Source organism: Ahaetulla prasina, chromosome 4 (assembly GCF_028640845.1).
Source record: "Ahaetulla prasina isolate Xishuangbanna chromosome 4, ASM2864084v1, whole genome shotgun sequence".
NCBI lineage: Eukaryota > Metazoa > Chordata > Lepidosauria > Squamata > Colubridae > Ahaetulla > Ahaetulla prasina.
Window position 1 is genome coordinate 92,168,851 of NC_080542.1, and position 9,346 is coordinate 92,178,196.

Below are 9,346 nucleotides of genomic sequence, written 5' to 3' on the forward strand. Positions count from 1 at the left end.
TAAAATTTGCCCACTTCAATACAATTTATATATGAAGTATGTTCAAGAAAGTGTGCTGTCCCATTCCCTCACATACATAACTGTGGTTTAATGAGTTTATTAATATTTCCCAGCAATCCCCTTCACCAAAAATGCAAAACTTTGCAATTAAGTCCAGTCACAAGCAGACCAATACTAGTCCACAGAGCAATGGTCAAAGAGTCCACAAGGCACTTGACAGTTTCTTAATCAAAATAAATTGACAAAGTAAACTGAAATCCATAACACAAGGGTGTTCAAGAAGCAAGAAAAATCCAGGATTTCCAAAGCATGATCCAAGTCAAGGCACTGTGTCAATCCAAAGCAAAGCAGGAATCACAACAACCAGAAAACACACAGCTAGGAAACAATCACATTGTTCCCAACACTGCCTCTGTTTGCTGTGCTAAATAGCCAGCTTCCAGTGCAGCCCATCAAGAAGGGTGGAGCTTTCTCCTCACAAGTAAGTTGGCTGAACTCCTCTTCTCCTGCCTTTTTTTTTTTTTTGCCCTACATGTTTATAGATCAGGTGCAGAAGGCTGATTCCTCATTACTGAGTGGCTGCAGCTGCATGCTTTCCACACCTGGAGCCTCAGGACTGTTCTGCAGCAGCTGCACCGCACAGACAGCTGTTTGGAGCCATCAATCTGGTGTGTCAGGAACTGGTTCTTCTTCCTCCAACTGACATCTGGAAAGGTATCTGGGGAAGTATCCACAGGAGTCATCACGGAGTAATTTTTCCCCTTTCCAGGCATGCGTCCAAAATGGTGACTTTCCTGAGTAAGTAGTAAGAAAATAGTTGTTATAGGTAATCCTTGATTTATAACCAAAACTGAGACCTAAATTTCTACTGTTAAGTAACAGAAGGTGAGTTTTGCTCCATTTTACGACCTTTCTTGTCACATTTGTTAAATGAATCGTTGGAGTTGTTAAGTTAGTAACATGGTTATTTCCTATTGTCTTTGCTTATCAGAAGATTTCAAAAGGTGATCACATGATCCTGGGACACTGCAACTGACATAAATGCACACCAAACCAAGTGGGTGGCTTGGTGTGTATCATGGGAATGCTACAATGGTTGTAAGTATGAAAAATAGCCATTAGTCACTTTTTTCAGTGCTGTTGTACCTTTTGTAAATCAAGGACTATCTGTATTATGATTGTATTAAGCATTTGAAAGAGAACTTTGCATAGTTCATTTGCACTAACAAACACCCCTTGTCTATGAAATATTTATTTATTTATTGAATTTATGTGCTGGCTGTATTACTTTCAAGCTCTGAACAGCTTATAACAATATAAAAACATAATATAAAATGATAAGAACCTTTAAAACAGTAAGAACAAATATTAAAGCAGCCATGTCAAGGTCTTTTTGAAGGGTAGTTACATTGTCGGTGGTGCTGAATAGTTTAACATCATCAGCAAAGAGAACACAGTTGCTTTTAATATGATTGCAAAGGTCATTTATGTAAAGTATGAAGAGTGTTAGACCTAAAACACTGCCTTGGGGAACACCATTATTAATAGTACTATTGTCTATTATGTAACTATTATGTACAGGATTTGATAGAGCACTTCCTATTTTGACCACCTGTTGTCTGTTTCAAAGGAAGGCAACTGTCCATTTATGTAGGAATCCAGAAATGCCATAGGATTTTAGTTTTAGAAGTAGTTTGTCATGTACCACTGAATCAAAGGCTTTACAGAAGTCTATGTAAACTGCGTCTATTGCTTTGCCCTGATAGAGATGTATAGTCCATATGTTTTTGCAATGTAGTAGTTATGGATTACAGGATAATTTTTTTCTGAACCAAATTGTTAGTTAGAAAGTTTGTCTCTAGGCGGAGGATAATAAATTGGTTAATGATTGATTCCATGACTTTGCAGGTGATGCTCCTGGGTCAAACCGGATTGGGTGATCCAGTAGCAATAGGGGTGGGTAATTTGGAGAACCGGTAGCAAACGTTCCTGCCCTCCCCAGCCCATGCCCACCCAGTTGCCCGGTCCCCACTTGCCTACTTGGCAGCTTCCTGCTTCTTTTGGTCTCGCTCGCTATTCCGGTCTTGCTTCGGCTGCTGCAATCAATTGCATCAGCTAGCAACTCAATCTGCCTGCCTTGTCCCTTGAATTAGGTAAATAAGGAGGGGGGGAGCTTTAAAAAATAGTTATTTGAGGTTTTTTTAAGGAGTGTTTTTTTTATAGATGTAGCAGTTTAAAGTTAAGGAAGTTTTAAAGTTAAGGAAGTTTTAAATTTAGCTGCTTTTATCTAAAAATATAATAAAATAAAATAATAAAATAAAATATTTGTGCAGCTTTCTGAGATTTGGTGTGTATCTGTAGTGTTTCACTCTAATTACACAAACACACAAAATCTCACAAAGCTCTATGTGGCCTTTTGTATGTGTGTGTGTGTCAGTTGTGTTGTGTTGTGTTGTGTTTGTGTAAAGTGTGAAAGTTGGTTTTGTGGCTGTGTGAGGTTCCTGCTTGTTGCAGGGGCCATTTTGGGTGAGGTGCAGCTGCTTTTACATTGTGTGTGAGTCAGTTGTGTTGTGTTGTGTTGTGTGTGTGTAAAATGTGAAAGTTGGTTTTTGGTACCTCTTATTGTTTTTGTTTAAATTTGTTTAAATTTTTATTAATTATTGTTATTGGTCACTCCCACCCAGTCATCTGACCACCAAGCCATGCCCACCAATTAAGCCACACCCACAGAACCGGTAGGGAAAATTTTTAGATTTCACCCCTGATTCAACCTTCTTTGCTTTCCTCTCAGTGGAAATATTATCTGTAAATGCACACAAGCACTCCTGCAGATAACTGGTGACAGTTTTCAAACCAACTGCAAAAGGATGTAGTTACTGTAATAGTTCAGAGAAAGAGAGCACTTTTATTTTGCACTATTAGATTTTTGAATGTTTTGAATGTTTTGAAAGCACTTATGTATTTCTTTTTTTAGGAATTTGGGGAAGTTTGGAGAAGGAAAAAGATTATAAGGATAGTCTTTACAAGCATGCCTGAATAAAATTAAAATAAATATAGAGACTCTTTTGAAGTAGAGCAAGTCAGGCATAAGCTTTTCAACATGCAGATCTCCTGGAAAATGATAAAACTTATAAAATATTAAAATACTAAGCAAGCGATTAATTCAATTCTAATTTACAAAAGTACATTTTGGATTCTGTAACACTTTAATCACCTCATTAAAAATATGTAATCCTTTGTTTACCAACATAAGTTTTGAATAGAAAGATATTATAAAGTATTTTGTTCTTGGTGGGAAGATAGAAGACCTTTTTAAGACTTTACAACAATCAATAAAAAAGACTATTCTTTTTCTAGTAGAAAAATTGGCACAGGTGATGCAAAAATAATTAACTATGGATGGATTGTTTGTGGATAACTCAAGGTTTTTTTTATTTTGTTTTGCTAATAATGTCATTTTGTATTGTCAAACCTGTAAGGTTATGTTATGTTAAACATGAAAAACAAATTCAATCATATCAGCAGGCAGTTTTAATAGTATTTTATCATGTACAAAATTTTACAATGCAAATATCTATGGAGATTCTCAATCACCCAGGCCATGATTGTCTTGTTTTTCAAGAGTCAACTGGACTTTCTGGTTTTTCTTTGAAGACATTTTGCTTCTCACCCAAGAAGCTTCTTCTTCAGCTTTGAAGCTTCTTGCATGAGAAGCTAAATATCTTCAAAGAAAACAAGAAAGACCAGTTGCCTCTTGAAAAAGCACCTTTGTGATTCTACAATGCATATTAAAATGTTGTTGTGTGACTAGAAACTTTAGGTCAAGCCTGCCAATATGGAATAGTTCAGCTGTTGAGGTATCATTTTGGCAAACCTGAAAGAAGAAATAAAAGAAATAGAAAGTTGTCAGTAGAAGGGCTTTAAGTGATTACACTGGCAATTTAGAGTAAATGCCGCCTGTACTTGTACTCACCGATGACTTCTGATTGCTAGCAGAATAAAATGTATAGAGTGCTACCTTTGTGCTACCTTAGGGTCTGCCTAATTTCCTGGGCAGGAACATATACCAGACATATAATGTAAAGTCTAGATGCAATACTAGCAGTAGAATAGTTCAGTCAGTTGATTATCAAGTGAGTCAATTAACTCTTTGATTCATTATTGATTATTTAGCTCAGGCAATTAATTCTGATTTTAGGACATTATCCTAATGGTTGACCTAGATTTTAGCTTAGCATATTTTACACAATATACCTGCATCTGGACTTCTCTGATTCTACTCTGTTGTCTTTTAACAGCTAGCTAGAATAGTCATTTAATATTCTCTGCATCCTATAAGAAGATATGCATCATCAAAAAGTAACAGGGAAAGGCCATCATATAAGTTGATTGAGATCCATACAATTCTTTCAATTGCCTTATTCAAATTCTGCAAGTACAATTTAATGAACATACATGAGCAGTAACAATAAGCTATGTGTGTCCCCAATATAACATCACACCTGCTTTATACTATACTTTATTGCATCTACGATAATACTGTGTTTGCGTGACATGTTTATCCATGGTTAATTTGATCAGAGATCATAGATTATTCAACTAACCCAGTTGTTCAGGTTTGTACAGAGGTGGGCTTCAGCTGGTTCAGACCGGTTTGGGAGAATTGGTTGTTAAATTTTTGCACAATTTGGAGAACCGGTTAATCACACCACTGGCTGGCTCTGTCCAGTCACTCCTTGCCTCGCCCCCCCTTGGCCCACCAAGAACAAAATACTTTATAATATCTTTTTATTCAAAACTTATGTTGGTAAACAAAGGATTACATATTTCTAATGAGGTGATTAAAGTGTTACAGAATCCAAAATGTACTTTTGTAAATTAGAATTGAATTAATCACTTGCTTGGTATTTTAATATTTTGTAAGTTTTATCATTTTCCAGAAGATCTGCATGTTGAAAGGCTTACGCCTGATTTGCTCTACTTCAAAAGAGTCTCTATATTTATTTTAATTTTATTCAGGCATGCTTGTAAAGACTATCCTTATAATCTTTTTCCTTCTCCAAACTTCCCCAAAATCCTAAAAAAAAGAAATACATAAGTGCTTTCAAAACATTCAAAACATTCAAAAATCTAATAGTGCAAAATAAAAGTGCTCTCTTTCTCTGAACTATTACAGTAACTACATCCTTTGCAGTGGTTTGAAAACTGTCACCAGCTATCTGCAGGAGTGCTTGTGTGCATTTACAGATAATATTTCCACTGAGAGGAAAACAAAGATGGTTGAATCAGGGGTGAAATCTAAAAATTTTCCCTACTGGTTCTGTGGGTGTGGCTTAATTGGTGGGCATGGCTTGGTGGTCAGATGACTGGGTGGGAGTGACCAATAACAATAAATAATAAAAATTTAAACAAATTTAAACAAAAACAATAAGAGGTACCAAAAACCAACTTTCACATTTTACACACACACAACATAAAACAATACAACTGACTCACCCACAATGTAAAAGCAGCTGCACCTCACCCAAAATGGCCCCTGCAACAAGCAGGAACCTTACACAGCCACAAAAAGTCCAAAAACCAAGTTTCACACTTTACACACACTCACCACAATACAACACAACTGACTCAAACCCACACACAAAATGTGAGATTTTGTGAGATTTTGTGTGTTTGTGTAATTAGAGTGAAACACTACAGAAACACACCAAATCTCAGAAAGCTGCACAAATATTTTATTTTATTATTTTATTTTATTATATTTTTAGATAAAAGCAGCTAAATTTAAAACTTTCTTAACTTTAAAACTTCCTTAATTTTAAATTGCTATGTCTAAAAAAGATAAAACTCCTAAAAAAAAAACCCAACTATTTTTTTTAAAGCTCCCCCCCTTACTTACCCAATTCAAGGGACAAGGCAGGCAGATTGAGTTGCTAGCTGATGCAATTGATTGCAGCAGCCGAAGCAAGGCCGGAATAGCGAGCGAGACCAAAAGAAGCAGGAAGTTGCCAAGTAGGTAAGTGGGGACCGGGCAATTGGGTGGGCATGGGCTGGGGGGGGGCAGGGATTTTTGCTACTGGTTCTCCAAACTACCTGCCCCCATTGCTACCGGATCACCTGATTTGGTCCAAACCGGGAGCATTTCATCCCTGCTCCTGTGGCTTCTACAGGTCCTAAACTTTAGCATCAGTACCTAGAATTAAATAGTGTTCTGTTTCCCTCTCCCAATACTCCCAACAAAGAGTCAGTCAAAGGCCTCCTTTTCAAATTTATTTACATAAATGGCTGGATTAGGCTGGATTCCTCTGGCACAGAGATATTCTGGCCACATCTACCCACGTGCCTGCCAAGTCTCTGGAGATAACTAAGAAATTATAAATAAGGCCAGAATTACTTACGAATATATTCTTCCCTCCATTGAAACAGTTTGCCACGCAAATTCACTGCTTTGTCCAAGACAAAAAGCCAGGAAGTTCCGCCTCCTGCTTTATAGCCCCTGTGGGTATCACTCCGTGACTCATCATTCTTTGACTTTGTCCCAATGCCTCCTCTGCTGCGCACGCCGGTCACGTTTGCGCAATCTTGCATCAAGCCAAGATTGTTCTTGGGGCATTGCCAAATCAGAAGAAGGCCCGGGGGAATCAGGCCTTGCCAGCCCCTCCTCCTCCTCCTGGGTGGGTGCCAGGGAGGGAGAGGGCCCAGGGGAAGCAGGCCTTACCAGTTCCTCCTCACTTTCTGAATCCTCCTCCTCCAGGAGTCCGAGTCCGGGAACCTGGGTCACAACAAATATTTTATATCTTGAGAAATTTTCAACACATTGCCAATGGTACACAGAAAGGAAATGTTGTGTTTTTCTTTTTTCCAACCCTCTTCCCTCCACTCTCCTAAATTTAAATTGCAATCTTTCCCGTGTATGCAGATGTGTTATGTATGATATCTGCTTATGGTGGTCTTTTCTCTTCAATAGTATATTGTTGTGATATATTGCTCTTGTAGTTCAAAAGATTTGAGAGTAAGATTTTATTTTGTATTTTATTAGCCATTCTCATTTAAGTTAGGTAGACAAGTAATAAAAACAGCATGTACAAAAAATAGATATTAAAATAGATTGGGCCATATAGAAACATTTTTAAATACTATCATTATCAATATTATAATATTATAATTAAGAGAGACAATTATCTTTTTGAAAGCCTATCTAGATCAAAAGTAATATAAGAATCCATCTTGACCTGAAATGCACTAACATTGATCTCACATATTGATTTGGTATTACTCCGCTGATAGCCATCTACTGCATCCTATTCAACATCACCAGCCAAGAAGACTAGATGACAGTGACATTTTGCAAGGGGAATGGACTACTTGGTCCAACAGTCATTCAAAATGCTATTGCTGCTCTCTAGATGGTTTTCAGTTTAAAGGGCAGGTTACTGGAGTGATAGTGAGGGTGAGAGCCAAGAATCCAGTGAAATTGAAGTAAATTGAGAAAACAACTACACTAATGGATTACTATAACCTAGCTATTTAGAATACATTAAAAAATCTTAGTATCCTTCTTTTGTTTTGTTTTGTTTGTTTGTTTTGTGTCAACCAGTCTTGATTCCTGGCAGCGGCTTGGACCAGTTCCTGCAGTATCCTTGGAACAATTTCAAAAGTGGTTTGCCATTGCTTGTTTCTTAGGACTGAGATGGCTAGGACAATTTAAAGTGGGATTAGAACTCATGGTTTTTAACCTGATGCTTTAAGTATAACATCAAACTAGCTGTCACAAGGCCTAATTGATCCATGTGAAATTTACGTCCAGATAAATCTAGTTAGGATTGAGCATAAGAACATAAGAAAAACTTGGTTGGGTCAAGGTATAAAATGAATTTATGCCTGTAGGAAGTTAGCACCCACCCCCCTCCTAGAAGAATGAAATATTTTAGAAAATATTAAAAAGGCAGAATATATTTCCCTGGATGAGAAATGGAGAAACATATTTTAAGGACAAAGCAGCTCCCTGCAGCTTTCTGCCTCCCCCCCCACCTTTGTCAATGGGGCATTAAGCCTCAGCCAAGCTCACTCATTCCCCCCACCTTTGTCAATGGGCCATCATTTGTAACACAATAGGACTCATCTAGCAACAGAAACTCACCACATGACACCTGGGAAGATTACATCAGCCAGCAAGGCTAGCTAAAACCCCCACCCCCTGGGAGTCTAGCAACCAATCAGGACACTCTTCCTGTGCCCTGGGAAGTTCAAAGCTTAGAGAGAGCATAAAGCCAGGCAGCACAGAGCAGCTCAGCTCTTTTTTTTTGTTCAGGAACTCAAGCCATGTGATCCTGACCACCATTAAACCATTTTTCCAAGCAGTCTCCATGTTTCCAGTGTCTTTTTCTCCACTTGGAACTGAACCCAGATGGATATTTCTTCCAACATGCCAAAGGTATAAAATAGTGAATCAAGTACAAGAGGTAATCTTTTTTGTCAGTATGAGGAGAAAGGGGAAAATTCCCACTGTGGTTAACTTGGTAATCATCTCTGTGTGTGCATGCCTTGGAGTCATTATTCACTCCTGGAAACTGCCTGGATGACCCCCTGAAGTTGTCTTGGCAAAATTCAATAAGTGGCTTGTCATTGCCTGTTTCTCAGGGTTGAAACAGTGTGATTGCCCCAAAGTCACCCAGCTGCTTTGTGCCTAAGGCAAGACTAAAAATTACCATATTTTTTTTTAAATTTGATTTTGTCACAACAGTATTTATAATCATCAACATAAACAATCATTCATCATGAGAGAAAAAATATATATAAGTAAAAGTATGCAATAACTATGTTAATTTGATATAATGAAGGGAACAATAGGACAGGAACGGTAGGCACTTTTGTGCTCTTATGCATGCCCCTTATGAATGGGGTGAGGTCAATAGTAGACAGTTTTTGGTTGAAGATTTTGGGGTTTTGGGTAGCGACTATAGAGTCAGGTAGTGAGTTCCAAGCGTTAACAACTCTGTTACAGAAGTCGTATTTTCTGCAGTCAAGTTTGAAGCAGTTAATATTAAGTTTGAATCCATTGTTTGCTCTTGTATTATTGCAATTGAAGCTGAAGTAGTCTTTTACAGGAAGGATATTACAATAGATGATTCTATCATCTATTGTAATATATATTATATTATAATATATGTAATATATTATATCTCCTGGTTTCTGGTCAGTGCCTTAACCACTAAAGCAAATTAGCTGAGATTTTCCTTAAAATCAGTCTAATGAAATGCAATGAATAGTATGTAGAACTCATTACAGTTGAAAATCTGTATAGCTATTTCCATTTTTCTCAGAAATTGGCTGGAAACCAGGTCAG

At 37.5% G+C, this 9,346-nt stretch overlaps 1 long non-coding RNA gene across 1 annotated transcript; it reads left to right on the plus strand.

The window, feature by feature from the left end:
- The first annotated feature begins 631 nt into the window (after positions 1-631).
- On the plus strand, positions 632-7,715 carry LOC131197307 (uncharacterized). The gene is made up of 3 exons (XR_009154927.1): positions 632-798; positions 992-1,098; positions 7,598-7,715. It is a non-coding gene; the product is annotated as an uncharacterized LOC131197307 (long non-coding RNA).
- Positions 7,716-9,346: the final 1,631 nt, after the last annotated feature.